This window comes from Eretmochelys imbricata, chromosome 1, assembly GCF_965152235.1.
Source record: "Eretmochelys imbricata isolate rEreImb1 chromosome 1, rEreImb1.hap1, whole genome shotgun sequence".
Taxonomy (NCBI): Eukaryota; Metazoa; Chordata; order Testudines; family Cheloniidae; genus Eretmochelys; species Eretmochelys imbricata.
Genome location: NC_135572.1, coordinates 202,408,952 through 202,426,755, shown reverse-complemented (window position 1 = coordinate 202,426,755; position 17,804 = coordinate 202,408,952). Strand labels below are relative to the sequence as shown.

Genomic DNA, 17,804 nt, shown 5'->3' with positions numbered 1-17,804 from the left:
TTTTTTTTTCAGTTGACACAATAAGCATTATCTGAAGGAGGAAAAAACCCAAACAGAATGGGAAATAGGGTGGGAAAATGTAATAGGATCTATGAACACTTTCTGCCTTGTCTGAGTAAATGAGACCTTATGAGAAACACAGCACAATAAGGGCTGGGGAATGCCAAGAGAACTGGTGTACGGGGATTGTTTTATTTTACTTCTTTTCACTTTACTGGATTGAATTTGAGAGAGAAAATTACCATGGACAGGAAGGCTTATGATAGAAATGCTCTGGGTTGCTGTATCCTTGACATGAACCTGTAGAAACACGAAAAGGAATGTTAAGTAAAGCGGTGTGTGAAATTTGTAGGTATGCATCTGAAAATATTTTTTGAGGAATGTCCAGTACTTTCTGGTACAAGTGGCTCTGCCTCTAGCATTCTCCTGCATCCCTTATATCTTAATCCATTTTATTTCCAAATTGTAAAATAAATCATCTCTTCGCCTTCCAATTTATGAGCCAAAAAAAATGTTGATTTCATGGTGTAATGACATGGGGGCAACCTCACTTCATGAGGACTTTGGAGGAAGCAAAGAAGAGATTTCCCCGAGATAATACATCTCAAATTTTAAAATGAGTGTAGTGTGGGCTAGGACAGGACTTTTGGGAATTCAACAAGTATTGTCTGGGATAACCCAGTAGTGCACATGTGATTAGTAAATCACACAGGATCACATTGTGTCTTCTGTATTAAAAGCTGCCAGAATGGACTTTTTGGAGAAAATGTTTGTGCGAATTCCCTTGTGGAGATCCCTCATCCTTCCATCGGGGAAAGAAGCCCCCAAACACAGTGGATCCCTGCTGTTTCCTCTCCCCGCCACAACTAGAAATACACCTTGTCCCCAGTGTATACAAGGCTGGAGAGGGCTCTGCTGGCCTTTATGGTGTAATGGGGGAAAAGGTGAAGATCTGGCCAACAGTTATGTACCTCACTATCAAGTCTCAGTTCCTTGATTTTAAGGAGCTCCCACTAACCAGGGACATAACAGGCATATTTTTAGGGTGCCTTTGGCACATCCTTTCTCACCAAGTTAAACTACTGTTTGTAATCTTGATCCTTATCCACACTATTCTTGAAACCACACCAGCAGGTTAGCATGCTTATTGCCATCTCAATTCTAGTATCATTTCCTTGACTAATGTGAACAAGGATTTGTTTTCCTACAAGCCATGGTATAAATATTCCCTTAGGGCCTGACAACATCTATAAAATTTACCTAGTCAGAACACTGTGTTATAACGTGGTTTGATCCCATCCAGGTAAGCAAGACCAAATTGTGGTATTTCATGGTCTAACTTTCCTGCCTGGGCAATTTAATTTAAGGTCTGTTGAATTTTTCACTTAACAAAAGCGGGGTTGTTAATTTTCTTATTTAAGTCTAACTCTTAGCCCTCAATCCTGCAAAGCGTTCAAGCATGCACATCCTCATGTGCACCTACTCTTGTGAGCAAAATCTCATATATACTTAAGTGCTCTGTAGGACAGGTACCAAAAAGAGTATTGCTTAACACAACATAGCTAGTAAAAGAATGAGGCTCCAAAGACTCACTGCCTAGTGGTACTTCAACCATTGTTTCTCTCCTTTGTTGCTCTCATGCCTTTAATAGCAAGTTCAGCCGAAGACAGGAGGTAGCAAGAGTATTCCATTGGTGCAGCTCCTTGCATGTCACTCACTAGAAGTGGAGCTGTAGCTAGAGTTATGTGAGATATTTTACTCCTGGGGGAATTCTGCAGCACTGTGTATGTGCAGAATTTATGTCCCCCACAGATTTTTTTGCTTCCCCACAGAAAAATGACTTTCTGATGGGGAAGAAAAGGGAAGCCACAAGAGCGATCATGAGACCCTCCCCAGCAATATGTGCCCAGGGCAGCCAGCAGAGAGGTAAATTACTGTTGGGCAGGAGGTGGAACTGGGGAAGACCCGGCTGGTGGCTCCTACCCTCTGTTGGGCTCAGCTGCTTGTCTCGGTTGGGGTGGAGAGAACGGGACTTCCTCTTCCCATGCACAGCATCCGGGGCCGGGTCAGAATACCTTCTCCCACCCCTCACCTGCCGTCCCCCCCGATTTCTCCCCTGGCTGCAGGAAGCTGTGCAAACCCACTCACCCACCCCCACTTCCTGCACCTATCGCTCCTCAGCTGCAGGGGGAAGGATCCCTGTACAGGGAGCTGCTCCCCATCCGCCCAACTCCCATGGATCTAGACCCCCGAACCCCCCCCCCCCCCGATGAGTCCCACTCCTCCTGCACCTGGGCCATACTGACAAGCCACCTGCACCCAGATCCCCACTCCACAAAGCCCCAGCCAGTTGCACCTGGATCCCCACCACACTGAGCCCCACTCCCAGACACCCCTGCTGCGCCCCAACCACCTTCACCTGGACCCTCTGCAGAGTCCCATTACCATTGCACCCAGAACCCCCCAACAAGCCCCTATGCATTCAGATTCACTCTGCACCTGGATCCCCAACTGAGCTGCCTGCACCCAGATTGCCCCACACAGAACCCTCTTAAACCACACCTGGATCTCCCCACACTAAGCCCCTCAACACTTGGATCCTGCCTTGCTGAGCCTACCTGGTGCACCTTGCACAGAGGGGCAGGAATCCTGGGGTGTTTCTGGGACAGGGCCCATTCCTGCACTGTGTCAGGGTCAGGTGCAGCCTCACCACTGGGTCTGTGTCCAAGGAGGAGGTGTCTGCACAGTGATCTCCCCCAGGCTGGAGCCTCCACATTTATTTAACAAATAAAATTTGCAGAATTTTGGATGGGTTTCAGTACAGAATTTTAAATTTTTTGGCACGGAATTTTTAATTTTTGGTGCAGAATGCCCTCAGGAGTAATATTTGTAACAAAATACTAAGGTGCACATAGTTCAAGTTTTGTTACCATCTCAGATACAGATAATTTCCTCAGAAAGTGTCATTCAGGTACACCATTAAAAAAAACCACGTAAAGCTGATCCATTTCAGAAAATAGAATAGCAATGAGCTTGTTTCTGTGTGGAAATAGCTATTTGTCCAAAAGTTTATGATGTTTTTTTTTTTTAATCAGTTATAGGGGACTGAAATTGTGTGAATTGAAAGGGGAAGAATTTCTGCACAAAGTCCCTGAAAGCACAGGCTGTAAGCTTTGCATGGCTCCAGCTGCAACCACTAGTCTGATATGAAGACGTATTTGTGAGGCTGAAATGTTTACAAGCTAAAAACAACCCCTGCTTTCAAATAATCTGTGTAAGTGGTAATGTTCAGAAATAAAGTGCCACATTCTGAGAGGTATTGGACATCTGCAACTCCCACTATTTTTGGTGAGGTTTCTGGTGTTCAGAGTCTCACTGGATTAAACCTAGGACATGCCCTTGGGCTGAGTACATTTAACTTATACACTGGTCTTTTGTGGGAGCATGGTTTAATTTTTGTTAACTTCTTGGATTAGTGTGCATTACTTTTTTGACTGGCAAGCAATTTGCTTTGTGGACTCTGGCCCCAACCTGAGCCCTGGGGGAAGGGTGTGCTTCTTGCAAAAGGATGGAATAATAGCAGCTGCATTGTGGCTCTGGTGCCACACTGAAGCCAGGACAGGGAGGGATGGTGGATTCTTTTCATGCCAGTCCCTGCAGTCTCTCTCCCCCCTCCTCATGCAGCCTGACAATTCAAATGATGCCCTTTAGGAAGGATTTACCCCATTTGAACTATTTACAGGAGAGCTAACTGAGAGAGATGGTGTGCTAAGTGTTTCTGGTTGTGACTGATTCTGAGAAGCTGAAATGTCCTAGTTTAAGGCTTGATTCAAACATTTCAAAAGTGTCACAGGGTAGTTGGAAGGTTTATTTATTTATTTAGCCATAATCCATTTCTCCCGCAGCTGCAGCTTTCGAAATGGAAAGCCTCCTTCCTTCCCCTTCAGATAAACTTCCTAGATCAGACAAGAAAATTCTAGATACAGTGACTGCAAAAGTGCTGCCTTCTTCCCCTGGAGTGGATATCCTGTGGGAAAGGTTACCTATGCTGTGGGTGTGATCACAGGGCACAATGTCTGCACAACACTGGAGATAGGTCTGAGAATGTTTTGAAAGAATTTAAAAGCTGGCTGTTATCCACAAATTATTGGAAAAAAGAGCCATTTGCAGCAGCCAAAACTTCCTACAGATTATTTTTTTCTAACCCTTTATGCTGTGCAGCCTAAGAGTAGTGATTCTGTCAAAAATATGTAATAATAATTTCAGTTGATTCTACTAAAAGGAATATTCCAAAATTTTGTTGTTTGACATGTGAAATGCTTGTACAATTAAGTTCCAGACAGTTTCTTTTCCCCCCAATATTGTTTTGTCTCACCATACAACCTTGAAAGTTTAAAATTGACTGGTTTACTGTAAGAAGCATTAAGTAAATGCAGTTTCTCTATTTTTAATAACAATAGCTCAAATTTCATGTGAGATCACACTAGTCCTCCAAAGTAATTAAGTTTATGGTTTTCTTATGCACTTCAAATGCCCGTGATGTGCAGTTAATAGTATTTTTCAGACATGTATTAGGACACCTCGGCAGCAATGCCAATGTGGGCTGGTGTCTATCAGCAATGCAGACACCACAAAGTAATGGAAATTGCAAGACACTCTTCTGTAATTTGTCTAAAAATATGCGTGACAGCAAAGGCTGTTTTACCTGAGTTTTCAAAATGGTAAGACTTTGAGTTTGAGTGAAGCGTCACAAGTGAATAAGGCATGAAACAAGGTTTCCAACATAGGCTGCAGAGTCCTTTATAACCTACTATTTCGGTATGGCTGAATGTACCCTAGACCTTTGAACCATGTCTGAAACCCAAATCTGAATGAGGTTCCAGCTAAACAAGTTTCAGCTATAAATTGGCTGGCATAATTGGCACTCTGATTAAGTCCTGCTAGCTACAGTCATGTTTATCCAGATCTGAATACAGATTTGGTTCTCAGTTTGCAACTTGAACATTAGCTTTCTAATGGACAATGAAATCTGAACATACCAGAATTTGGGAACATCTGGATTTAAATCTGGAGAATCCACATTTTGGGAGTGTTCAGAAGTGGGGTATTGATTCCACCCTTATGTACAACTAATGGAATTAGAGCAGGATTTTGGGCCCTGATTTGTTTTCAAACAGCTCTGCCAAAATAAAGTTTCATACAGTACCTATATTAGGGTGAAATTCAGTAAATTCACACAAACACGCAGTCCCCATACACAGACACACTCCCTCTGGAGAGCTAGAGTACAATTTGCTTTGTGTAGGGATTTCAGCAGATAGTGGAGTACAGTGGGCAAGATGTGGGGCAGTTCCTCAGCAGCTGTTTAATCCGTGACCTGACACCTAGGGACATTCCACACAGAGCGTTGTTGCTACTGGATCTGCACAATCACTGACCCTGTGACCATGCCCGAGCCCTTCCCTGAGTGTCCTAAAACAACATTTGTGTATGCAAATCAGATAGTCCGTCATCTAACTACCTGCTTTGTTCATGCAAATTTGGAGGCTTTTTTGCCCATGCAAATTTAGATGCCAGGGTTCTTCCATTATATATAAGTGGGAGTGGAGTGTTAGCTTGAAGGGGAATTAATAGAAACAAATGTCCAAGTATCGTCATTCTTTTCAGGGAGCTTTCCCTGTGTGAGGACTGCCGGATTTGGCCCCATGGGCATTAGCTCATAAACTCTGTGGGCAATTTTCTTTGGATTGTCTTGTACTTGAAGGGTTAGGATGAGACTGCAGTAACAGCACTGTCCAACACTGGCTGGGAGCTGCTAGGTGATATTTGAAAGCATATGCTCTATATGAGAAAGCGATGAGTGAATGGAGATTAAAACAAAGGGATTGAAAATAGACCTGTAACCAATCTAGTCTGGTATCTCAATAAACCAGGGACATTTTTTCCTAGCAAATTTGGGGCAGATATCACAGCAAGTGCCATGAAAGCAGGGCCTTTCTCCCACCCCCTTCCCGATCTATTAAATCTACATTTGGAAGGTGGATGGTGCTGACTCATAAATTAAATTGGAGTAATACATACAGTGTATATATATTTCTGTCACTTTGTCTCAAATTAAACACGAACCTTCTCCCCTGACAAGATGATAGAAAAGTTAATTGCTCGCCCTGGCTTTAAATTGGAATTTGAATTTGCAAAATGCTAAAGGTTTATGAGATCTAAATCATGAGGAGCTTAAATTACATTCCTGTGATAAAATATTAATAAATCAATTAAAACATAAGCCGAGTATAATATTACTTTTTTTTGTAGGAACCTTGAACACAATAATTCATTAGAGTGTGCAGTAACAATTATTGTATCTTTTTTAATTTTCTTTTTTTATTAGTTTTTTTTTAATGTGGAAAAGACAACATCAGATGGGAACACACCACACAATGAGGGAACATTATCCTAGTACAGAATCTAGGCATCCCATATACACACAGTGGGAGAGCCTTGCCCCAGTACAGAATCCAGGCATCCCATCCTTCCCCACCCCACACAGTGAGAAAATATTGCTCCATTATAGGATCCAGGCATTCCACAACCACATTCACCAGAGAGTGGAGGGGAACATTGCTTCCGTATCGAATCTAATCATCCTATAACCATACACATCACACAGTGGCAGAGCAGTATCACAGTATAGAGTCCAGGCATCCTGTAGCCACACACACAGTGGAAGGAGCATTTCCTCAGTACAGAATCCGGATGTCCCATTCTACAACCACACATTGTAGTATGGTTGCAATACAGCAAGATATATTCACTGTCAATCAGGGGAAAGAAAGAAACAAGACAGGTAGGGTAATATCTTTTACTGGACCAGCTTCTCTTCAGAGCTCTTTCCAGCCCGAAAGCTTATTCCTTCCACCAACAGAAGTTGGTTCAATAAAAGATATTACTTTTCCTAGTTTGTCTCTGCCACATCCTGCGACCAACACGGCTACAACAATACTGCAAACAGTCAGGGAAAAGACAAAAAAGCTCAGTGGGCCATTGTCTCCCCTCTCCCACCTGGATATTAGCAGTGACTTGGGGTACAAGGGAAGTGACTAAACTTCCCTTGTTTTTTTCTGCTTCCCTCTCTCACCTGCCTCCTCCATGTTGCTTTACACTTCTCTCTCTCTCTCTTTTCATTGGTACCAAGCTTCTCATGGTTTCAGTAAAGTAAAGCTGGGCTGAGTTTTGAGTTAGTAATGAAATCCAATCCTAGCTGAGTTTACACCAGGGTTTTGAGTTTTGTTATGAGCAATTCACACAGATTTAATCTTTACACAATCTATTTTCTGTGAAAGAGCACTTCAAGCACAGTATGAAACTTAGTTATTATTTGAGGAAGGAGGCGTTGTGGTAGCTCAGCATGCATTTCTTATATGCAAACACTAACACACAAGGAATGCAATTAAATCTATATACCTGCACACCTCTGGTGCCTGTCAAGGTGTGGATTCCTTAGTCAAGGGCCTTTCACGATGTGAAAAATGACTGGACTGTATGTCTAATACAACTGCACTTTGTTAATTGTCTAATTACTATCATTAAAATATTTGTGTTGGATTCTTTAAACATTATTATTGTGAATTCCATGCTGGTGAAAGGTGCTGAATTGACAGCTAGGGAGACTGAAATCCTTCTGTGTATTCATGGAACAGATACAGTAAGAAATGCAGCTGGGCAAGCTCTCCACAAACTTCCCCACTGCCTGCGCCCTATCTACACTACAGCTTCCACCATTTTTACCATTGGTGGAGCATTCTGGATCCCATTTTTGTCAGAACTGATAGAGAAGGCTGGGATGGTGGTTGCCTGCTGCATCCTCTCCTTGCTCAGGTCAGCAGAGTCACAACACAGAGAGGACTCTTCAGTGGAACATGAATCAGTTGGGGGCATCAAGTGTGGGCTCAGGTCAGGTCATCCTCTTCTGGCATGATTGGCCATAGAAGGCTCTGTTGGGTAGGGAGCAAGAGTGCAATTGTTTCCGTTCTGCCTACTACCAGTATGCAGCCAGCATTCAGCCTCACAGTGCAGCTGCTCTTGGCCAGCTGAGAGCAGTTGGGGCCACGGTCAGTGGGAGGAAGAAGTTGTGAGAGGAGGGGGTCGGTCTGGGACCAGATGTGCAGTGGTGCTTTTAGCTACCCTGTCCTAAAAATACTCTGTTGCGTTCATCAGTCCTCATGGCACACTACACTACACACCACTTTCTTTGGGCAGTAGAACTTATCCTTATGGATCCTCAGATTCCAACACTGTGAGTTCATGGGTCCCCTCCAGTTTGAAACCTGGATCAATGGACCCCTTGATCTTGTCTTAATCCACCCCTTTCCTACCTCAACCCTGACCTGCAGGGTCACCGCTTAAAGTGAGAATCTAGTTCATGTGCCTGTGAGCCATTGAGTCCTTCAGCTCTCTGCTTAGCATGCCAACTAGTGCAAGTTTGATGGTGTGATTTGTGATAATATAATACAAAGCTTTAATATATTTCTATTGTGCCCTTCAATTCATGGCCACTAAACTCTTCATCAATATTAAATCATTAATAATTCGCTCTTATACATGTGTTATTTTTTTTCACTATCCGCATTTTGCAGATGGAAAACAGAGGGAAGTGTCTCGCCCAAGATCACATACATGTCAGAGCTAGAAATAGAACCCAGATCTCCTAACTTCCAGGACTGCATCCTGTATCATACTACTTCCCTGAATTAAGCCTCACACACATCTATGAGATAGGTAAAAGGTGATATTGGAAGTGAACTGAGGTCCATCAAACTCATTCCATGTAGATCACTGAACAGTCATCAGATGCTGTCTCCTTTTGGTCATAACCAAAATGGAACAGTATTTAAATCAGCAAGCCAAACCTGAAAGCTCTAAACCTGAAAGTCACCAATCACCTGAGCCATTCAGTCCTCCTTTCAGCATTGAGGTCTGACCCAGTTGTGTTGGATTTCAGGATAGTACTTTCATTAGCTAAACAGATGCCATACTCCATGACATCCATTTTATAGACTGTCTGAATCTAGGACAGTACCTCTAAACAATTTAAAAATATTGGATTAGCTGAAATGGTCCTTGCTCTCCGCTTTTCTCATTGATACTGGATGTTTCTAGCAGAGATTAAGATATCTCTGCTGGGATGGAATGATGGGTTTTTAAGTGAAGTTCTTTGTCAGTAAAGTCCCCTTCTTGTGGTTGTAGCACCTCACTGGGCTAATTGACACATTCGTTCTCTGCCAGCAGAATGTTGTGACTGGGGAGATGGTAATCACCCTTCATTAAAAGCACCCTTTGCCTCACCACCCAGTATGGAAGTTGATTTTAGGTTTGGGTCCTAGGTGATTTTAGGTAGCTGCTAGAAGCAGAGAAGGAAAGGGAGTGTAGAGCAGTGCATCAGTCCATGAAAATTAAGGAAGAGAGGTTAGGTTGGTCACTGGCATTGAGAGAGTGGACTACAATTTTAGTGGTTTTCCCCATGGACATACATCCTTCCCTGGCTTTTACAGGAAGCAAAATCAGCTCTTTACCTCTGCTGCAGGAATCCTCCTGTTCATTTGGACGAGAGCTGTTGTAAGAATTTCCATGTCTGTTGGGGGCACCGCGGTTCTCACAGACTATGGTAAACATGATTTGGCTCTCACACTCTCGTAATCAGGCTTACTTGTGCTGAAACAGAGATTGCCCTATTGCAGTGCCAGGCCTCTAGCAATACCAACTGTTAAATAATAAACAGGCCCTGGTTGTTGGCAGTCTCTCTCCCCTCCTGACAACATGGAGTACCCATTTTCTGGGTTTACCTGCCTGCGTGTGTTTAGAAACACAGAACAGTGTGTGTGTTTTATGAAGGTAAAAGTGGCACAGAGGCATCAGTCTAAGTCTAATCTGCTTAGTTTATTATTCTCCTAGGACCTCGGGTGATATAGCAAACATGCAGTGCCTTGGCAGCACTAACAATGGCTGTGCTGTCATTCTAGATAATATTACAGACTTTTGCCTAGCGCTTGGGATAATTGTTTTTCCTCTGTTCATTTTCCCCTTCTTTGTTTTTTCCCCCCTGTTTTGTTTTTCTTTGGTGAATTGTTTCCTAATCGGCTCTACTTTTGCTTCTGTTTTTCCTTTGAGTTAAAAAAAAAAACAAAAACAAAAATAAAAATAAGAAAAACAACAAAGGTTTAACCTGCTTGTTCTCCTGTTGGTGGAATGATACTTATTGTTTTATCAAATTAGCAGACTTTACCATGGCTAGCTGTGCTGTTGCTCTATGTAGGCAGCAAATGTCTGGGAAGATGATGGTTGTGTTTAGGGTGGGGAAGAAGGGGAGAGTGAAAAGTGGGAGGTGTTTGTTTCAAATAGCTACCATGAAAGCCGTTTCTATTAAGGATCGACCATTGTGTTCTGTACAGATCACACATGGCGCTTGCCCTGTGTAGTTTACAATGGAAATGGTCAGTTGAATGAAAATCAAAGATTCAGTAAATTAAAGACCTCTGTTGAAAAGATCACTTCACTACCAGAAAAAAATATATGTATTCAACAATTCATCTCTCTGTTCTGGAGACATCTCTGTAGTTTTCATTTATTTCATTTTATTTCTCCTGCGCCTATTGCCATGCATGTAACTCACAGATGTGGAAGGTTGTATGTCCTGGGTTTTTTTGCCTGGAGTGAAACTCAAGAGTCTGAAAGCAAGTTAAGAAAAAACATCCACCTGGTTTTATGAAGAGGAAGAGATTATTCTGACAGAGTTAAATTGAAAGTGGAAGAGCAGGCTGGACAGTAAGTGAATTTCTGTTCTATCTGGTTTCCTAGAAACCGGAGCAGGGCGGGAACTGGATTTTTTGTTTAGGAAAATGTATGTTTTCAAAATGTGTTAGTTGTAAAACAGAACAAAACAAAACAAAAATAGAACTTTCCCACAAAATTACATTAAAAAAATGTTTTGGATTGAAAGACTTTATTTCAATGCAATCAATACGTTTTGTTCCAACTTAGTTTTTTCAATTTTTGCCTTATATAATATAAAATAACACAAATACAAAATATAATATAATATATAACAACATTGAAAAGAAAGGTTGCTTCAAAATGGAATATCAAAACACTTCATCCTGAAAAGCTGAAAATGGAACTTATCAACCTTATCAAAAAGCTTTTTTCCCCATTTTTCCTTCAAAATTAAATTGTACTGAAATTGATGTTTCCATGAGATGTTTTACTTTTGACAAATTGGCATTTTTCTGACAAAAAAAGTTCCATCAGAAAATTTCTGACTAGCTCTACTAGAAACTCTACCCATGCTCACCAGCACCATATCATGTCAAGTGACACACATTACAACATCGGAGTTAAACGTGATTAATGTTCATACCCTGAGGACATGACACTGTAGCTAACTCCTTCTAGATGAAACAACCCTCTACAAATTAAGTCTTTCCAAGTTTCACATGCACTACAGTTTGAGAAGTCTTTTAGGCCATTTCATCTTAGTATATAATATTTACACTAAGAAACAGGAGATGGGAAAGACTGAGGTTCGCCACTGCTGTTGCCCCTAGAAACAGATTGTGTGATACATCCTCATCTGTTCTCAACAGTTGATTGCAGCTGAATACTCCAGAGGAAGGCAGAGGGAAAAAAAGTCCATAATCTTTGGGTCAAGTCATGTGGAATAGTATTTTCAAAAATGCCGAAGTGCCTTAAGGAGCACAAGCACAAGTGCTATTGACTTTCAGGGGTACTTGGGCTGTTAAGTCCCCTAGGCATTTTTGAAAATTCTGCCCATAGTCTTTACCCCTGGAAAAGTGGAAGTTTGGTCAAATAAGGACTGCAGTGTTTGACCCTGTATATATTGAGCCTGAGGAAATGTACTTTTTCCGCTGGCTGTCATTTGACTTTCTACATACAGAGGTAATAAGTACTAAATACAGAGGTTCTCTTTTGATTTATTACTCATACAGACAAGCCTGAGCTGCAGTGTTCCTCTCTCTTGTTGAAGATTCCCAAATTTCATAGGTATCAGGGAATTTTTGGTTTCCATCCCTTCTCTACAAAACAGCAGACTTTGAATAGCTCTAAGTCAGTCCTTGGTTTTATTCTTGTGCTGGGATATTGATGCAATGCCAGCAGATAACTTTCAGGAGGCTAGAATGGGGCAGCTACCGGTATTAGGGAGAGGCGGTGCACGCAGGAGATTAATGAAGTGTCTTTGTAGCTGCTATTGTAGAAGCTGAAAACCTTGTTTCATTAAGCAGAAAAATAAACTATGGAAACATAAGACTTGCTCTGCTTTCTATGAGTGTTTCCTTTCTTAAAATGCACATTTTAATCTGTTGGGAAGAATCCTTTCTTACTGCTGACCTACTCCTTAAATCATATTGTTTTCAGGCAGTGGGCAGAATATATAGATGAGTGGCATCTGCCAATCTGTAACTATAAAAAAAATCTATTATATTTATAATCTGAACTATGTATAGAGGGCAGGAGGGAAATTTCAAATTAAATATTAAGGAACGTTTCATATCTTTTGCATGCGGTCAGCCCCACTACATTGGGCTGTAATCTTGTTAGTTTTCCTAGTTTAAGTTGAGTTGGGTCTGGTCAGTACTTGGACGAGAGACCAGCCATGAAGATACATATGCTACAGGGGGTATGTTGGTGATTCTGTAGGTGGCACTTTTCCTTCAAAGACAGTTCTGAAACCAGGGCCAGCATGGTGTTAAAGTACACTGTGCTTGTGCAGGTTCTGTCTTCCAGTTGAGGCCTAAAATCTGAGGTCCCTACAACTTATGGCCATTTAAGATCCTATTATCACTTTTCGACAGAGGTCTGCATCTGAACTGATTTTTGGTTTGGGGCTCACATACTCTGGTTTCACAGTTTAATGGGTGCATTCAAACCAAAAACTCAAAGCAAAATTCAAGGGTTCTTAATCCCCATGAACCGAAGCCAAAAATGGTTAAACACAGCACAAGCCACTATGAAGGGAAATTGCCAGGTAGTTTCACAATCCAGATTCAGACTGAATCTGGAGATAGGTGTATGATGGGGGGAATAAATTCCATAGTGAGCAACAAGGGGTTAAGGAACCACTCTGGGTTTAGCTAGCCCTGCCCTGTCACACCTGTAGCAAACACACTAGCTGGAGGAGGACTTCAAAAGCAGGAGAGCAGCTCATTTGGAGGCAGACCAGGGAAAAGAGCAGACTTGCTGCTGGCAGTTCCAGGGGAGATCAGCTGAGGGAAGGCAGAATCTCTCCCAGAACAGCTGCCCAAAGGCCCCTCCCTGAGAGAACGGAAGGCCTGCTGCAGGGACAGCCTGAGATTGAAGCATTCCCCTCTGATATGAACTCTGGACTTGATTGATTCCCTTGTTTTTGTTTTCCCGTTTTCCCTTTTCCCAGCGGGGGAAAGCCCTTGGATCTAGCTGGCCCAGGAGCCTGGGCCATACCACAGGAGGAGGCAGTGGCTATGCCACCACCACCAGAAGGCACCTTGTGGTGAACTAACAACCCTCACGCTGCCTTACCCTAGATGCAGTTTGTTTGAATGCACCTTATTACAATCGCAGGGGGGGAGATAGGAAGTGGCCCAGGGAGGGCTGCCTTAAACATCCCTGGCTGGCAGAGTGCTGATAGCTCTGGCTTGGAGCCTGGTGGAGTGCGAGGGCCTGGGCTCCCCTACCAGCAACCCCACTGCATGCCATCTGCCTAAACCCTAACAACTAGGCAATGCTCCCGTACCAACCAACCCTGAGCTAGGGGTGTCCCAGGGTCCAAATAAAAAAATTTAAATTTGAATCTGATTTTCAAGCACTCCAAGTTCATTTGGATCTGAGGTTTTGGTAGAGAAGCCATCTAACTAACCCATATTAAAATGAACTACAGTCACTTAACCAAAGCAACTCTTTTCAGGTTAAAACTCACAATACATTGCCCTCCAGATAATCCCTGGTCAAGGATTGGCATAGACTGTCCTTCATATAACTGCATCTTTTGTGTGAACATCATTTGTTATGGTCACTCAGAACAAGAATATCCAGTAGTTTAAACACACTAGGTCGCATAAAACATGACCTTACGATTTTTAATACTGAGAGATTCATGGATTCATACTTCCACAGAGTTTAAGGCCAGAAGGGCGTTAGACCTAGATCTACTCTGATCTTCTCTCTACTACAGGCCATTACATTTAACCCTGTGTTTAGTCTAACAATTTATGTTTGATTAAAGCATATCTTCCAGAAAGGTATCCAGGCTTGATTTGAAGACATCAAGAGATGGAGAATCCACCACTTCCCTTGGTAGTTTGTTCCAGTGGTTAATCACCATGACTGTTAAAAATGTGTGCCTAGTTTCTAATTTAATTTTTTATGGCTTCAGCTTCCAGGCATTGTTTCTTGTTATTCCTTTCTCCTCTAGATTAAAGAGCCCATTAGTACCTGGTATTTTCTCCCTTTGAGTACGTACACACTGTAATGAAGTCACCTCTCAAACCTAAACATAATGAGCTTTTTAAACCTCTCACTGTAAGGTGTTTTCTTGAGCCATCAAATAATTTTTGTGGTTCTTTTCTGCTTACTATCCAATTTTTCAGTTTTTTAAAAACCTGGACACTAGAACTGGACACAGTATTCCACTCTGGATATCGCCAACACCGTATACAAAAGTACGATCAGCTCCCTAGTCCTTCTTGCTACTTCCTTGGTTATACATCCCAGGACCCATTAGCACTTTTTGCCACACTGCTGCAGTGGGAGCTCATGTTCAGTTGCTTGTCCACTATGACCCGTAAGTCCTTTTCAGAGTCACTGCTTTCCAGGATATAGTATCCCGTTTTGTAGGTATGCCCTGCATTTCTTGTTCCTGGATGTATAACTTTGCATTTGACTGTATAAAAACACATTTTGTTTGAATGTTTACCAAGCAATCCAGGTTGCTTTGTATGACTGCCCTATCCTCATTACCATTTATCATTCCACCAATCTTTGTATCATCTGAAAATTTTATAAGCAATGATTTTATATTTATATCCAAATCATTAATGAAAATGTTGAACAGAATTGGAGTTAATATCGATCCCTGAAACACAGTAGTAACACACCCATTTGATGATAGTTCCCCATTGTCAACTACTTTCTGAGATCTGTCAGTTAGCCAGTTCTTAATCTATTTAACATATGCTTTATTGATACTGTATAATGCTAATTTTTTAATTAGAATGTCATGCGGTGCTAAGTCAAACGCCTCACAAAAATCTAAGTATATTACATCTTCACAGTTACTGTTATCAACCAAACTTGTAATCTCATGAAAGAATGAAATCAGGTTTGTTTGACAAGACCTATTTTCCATAAAATCATGTTGACTGGCATTAATTATATTCCTATCCTTTGATTCTTTATCAATAAATTCAGCCTTGGCATATGTGGGTGCAACTTCACTGATGTCAGTAGAATTGTGCATGGTTCTATTTAGCATCTTGCTTAATTACAATATTTTTGAAGCGTGCTTAAGGTTTTTTGGTTTGTTTCCATTTTTTATAAATGCCACGAGTAAAGTATTTTAGTTAATGTCAGGCCCCTGAGAGCCAATTCATACCTTCTACTCTTAGGTGTGGATGAGTGGAATACATGAAAGACCCAGCTGATATTGTCCACTGAGTGGAGAGTAAGGAGGGTCTTGGACAGCATCTTTGCTCTTCTAATTCATCAACATGCCTGTAGAATTTCTCATGAAGGTTAATGCTGGGTCTGAAACTTTCCCTGTGCCTTGGTTGGTGATGTGTCCCCAGTCATTGTGCATTTGATACTAAGAACACAACTGTGATCATTACTAATCGTGTATACACTACATGGCTGTCCACAGAATACCATCTAAACTCCCAAAGTTCTTTCTCATCGTACACTGTGCTCAGCGTAAAGCTATGGATGTGTTCTCTGGAGGCCAGGCTTTTCTTTTGTTATTCAAACTACTGATCAGGAATCTACAGGGAAATTCCTCAAGGAGTTTCAGAGTCCTAGACATGGGTAAGGTGACCGATGTAAATGTGTCATAAGGCAGCTGTGTTGCCGTGGGGGAGGGAGGCTGAGGACTAATGTAAATGTCCCAACTCTCCACTCACATAGCTTGAAATCTGTATGATTTCCCAAGAGTTCTTGGGACATTTGGAGCTTCAGACTCCCTGCCCTCTCTGTTGACCATGAAATGTTTGTCATAGCCCTCGTCTCCTGTTAGGAAAGCATATTGGAATCTCTGCAAGCAAGATTTCTTAGAGTTTTCTATTTTACTTTGGCCACCCTACAGGACTTTATATAGCCAGGCATGATGTGGCCCTGAGTTGTATATTTTTAATTTTTAAGTTTATTAAAAAAGTATGCATTCATTTGTGTCTGACTTTAGGGTGAGAGAAGTTAGTGAAAATTGGGCTGGCAATGATGGTGGGGGGGGAGAATTATAGTACAGAGGACTTGTCTACTTAAAAAAATTAAATCAGAAAAGACTAATGCTCATAGGTACAGAAAATGGCATTTGGAAGACTGGTGGTTACAGTCTGTCCTGATCCTGTTTTTATTAATGACAGACATGTGTGCTCTATCCTGGAAGGACATCATGGTATGAACATAACTTTACTGCATGCACAGTAAACCCACATCTCTCTCCTGCAAATAGGCCTGAGCCAACAAGTTAGGATCCGTCTCCAATATTCCCCCAAAATAAAGGGGCATTCAGGTTCAGAATTTTGGTTTGGACTCATCTCTTCTTCCTTCTCGGGGAAATTGACTAACAAGAACTTTTTTTAAAAGTCTTTTTTGCTTCACTGTCAGCCCAGTTTACCCTTACTTAAAAATAACCATGAACTTAATAAACACTTATATAGCCCTTTTCTTCTCCAAAGCACTGTGTAGAACAAGAACTAATCTTCCCAAAGCACTCTTGTGAGGTAGGTAAATATTATTATCCCTATTAAGTTTGTTGGGGGCAAAGACCATTTCTTTGTATGTGTTTGTATAGTGCCTAGCACAAAGACTCCCATTTTTCATGGTGGACTCTGGGCATTATTGTGATAATAAATATTTTAATGATGATAATTTATGGGTGGGAGAAGCTGAGGCATGGAGAAGTTAAATGATTTGTCAGTATTGTCCTGAGTGTTTGGCAGATATAAGATTCCTGATTCCCAAACCCGTTCTCTTACCACTAGACTATGCTGTCTCAGTAAGTAGTATACCCTGAACTATGATACAAAATATTCCATTTTGGTAAAGGAGTTTCCCTTCCCTTCTACCATACATATATTAAAATATGTAATAAAACAAGTTGAAAACAAATCTTTAGTTCCTGCCTTTTTTTTCACCCTCTGGTTTATCATTTTGATTAACTGTATTTTGTTCATTAGCAGTTTAGCTATTAATTCATTAAAGCCCTCCACCTTAAAAGCTCATAGTAGATCTAGCATGGTACCTTACTGTGCCTTGGGGAACTTGAGTGATTCATTAAATCCCCACCCCTCGCCCCCTTCCAAAACCGACAGTCAGAATAAAAAGTGAGAATAATTACAGCTACGCAGTTATATTAGTGCTGAAAGACAGGGTAATCTGAAGACTCCCGAGGAATTGCTAACAATACCAATAGTTTTTCATGAAAGAGAGAGAGACTGTCAAACTAGAGATTTAAACAAAGAATAAATAAAATGAGTTAAATGCCATCCTGGGCCAGTTTAGAAGCAATACTCAGTGTGAACAACCAGGACAGAGTTGTCTAAAAC

The 17,804-nt window shown here is 41.5% G+C and overlaps 1 protein-coding gene across 7 annotated transcripts in view; it reads left to right on the top strand.

The window, feature by feature from the left end:
* The window catches only part of ZBTB20 (zinc finger and BTB domain containing 20), a 603,210-nt gene that overhangs the window by 127,041 nt on the left and 458,365 nt on the right, over nucleotides 1–17,804 (top strand). The window contains exon 4 of one of the 7 annotated variants that reach the window (XM_077822406.1): nucleotides 16,935–16,979. The exons of the other annotated variants lie outside the window; for them this stretch is intronic. The gene's annotated coding sequence lies outside the window, so the exon portion shown is untranslated. The remainder of the gene's footprint in view (nucleotides 1–16,934; nucleotides 16,980–17,804) is intronic. 7 annotated transcript variants of the gene reach the window in all.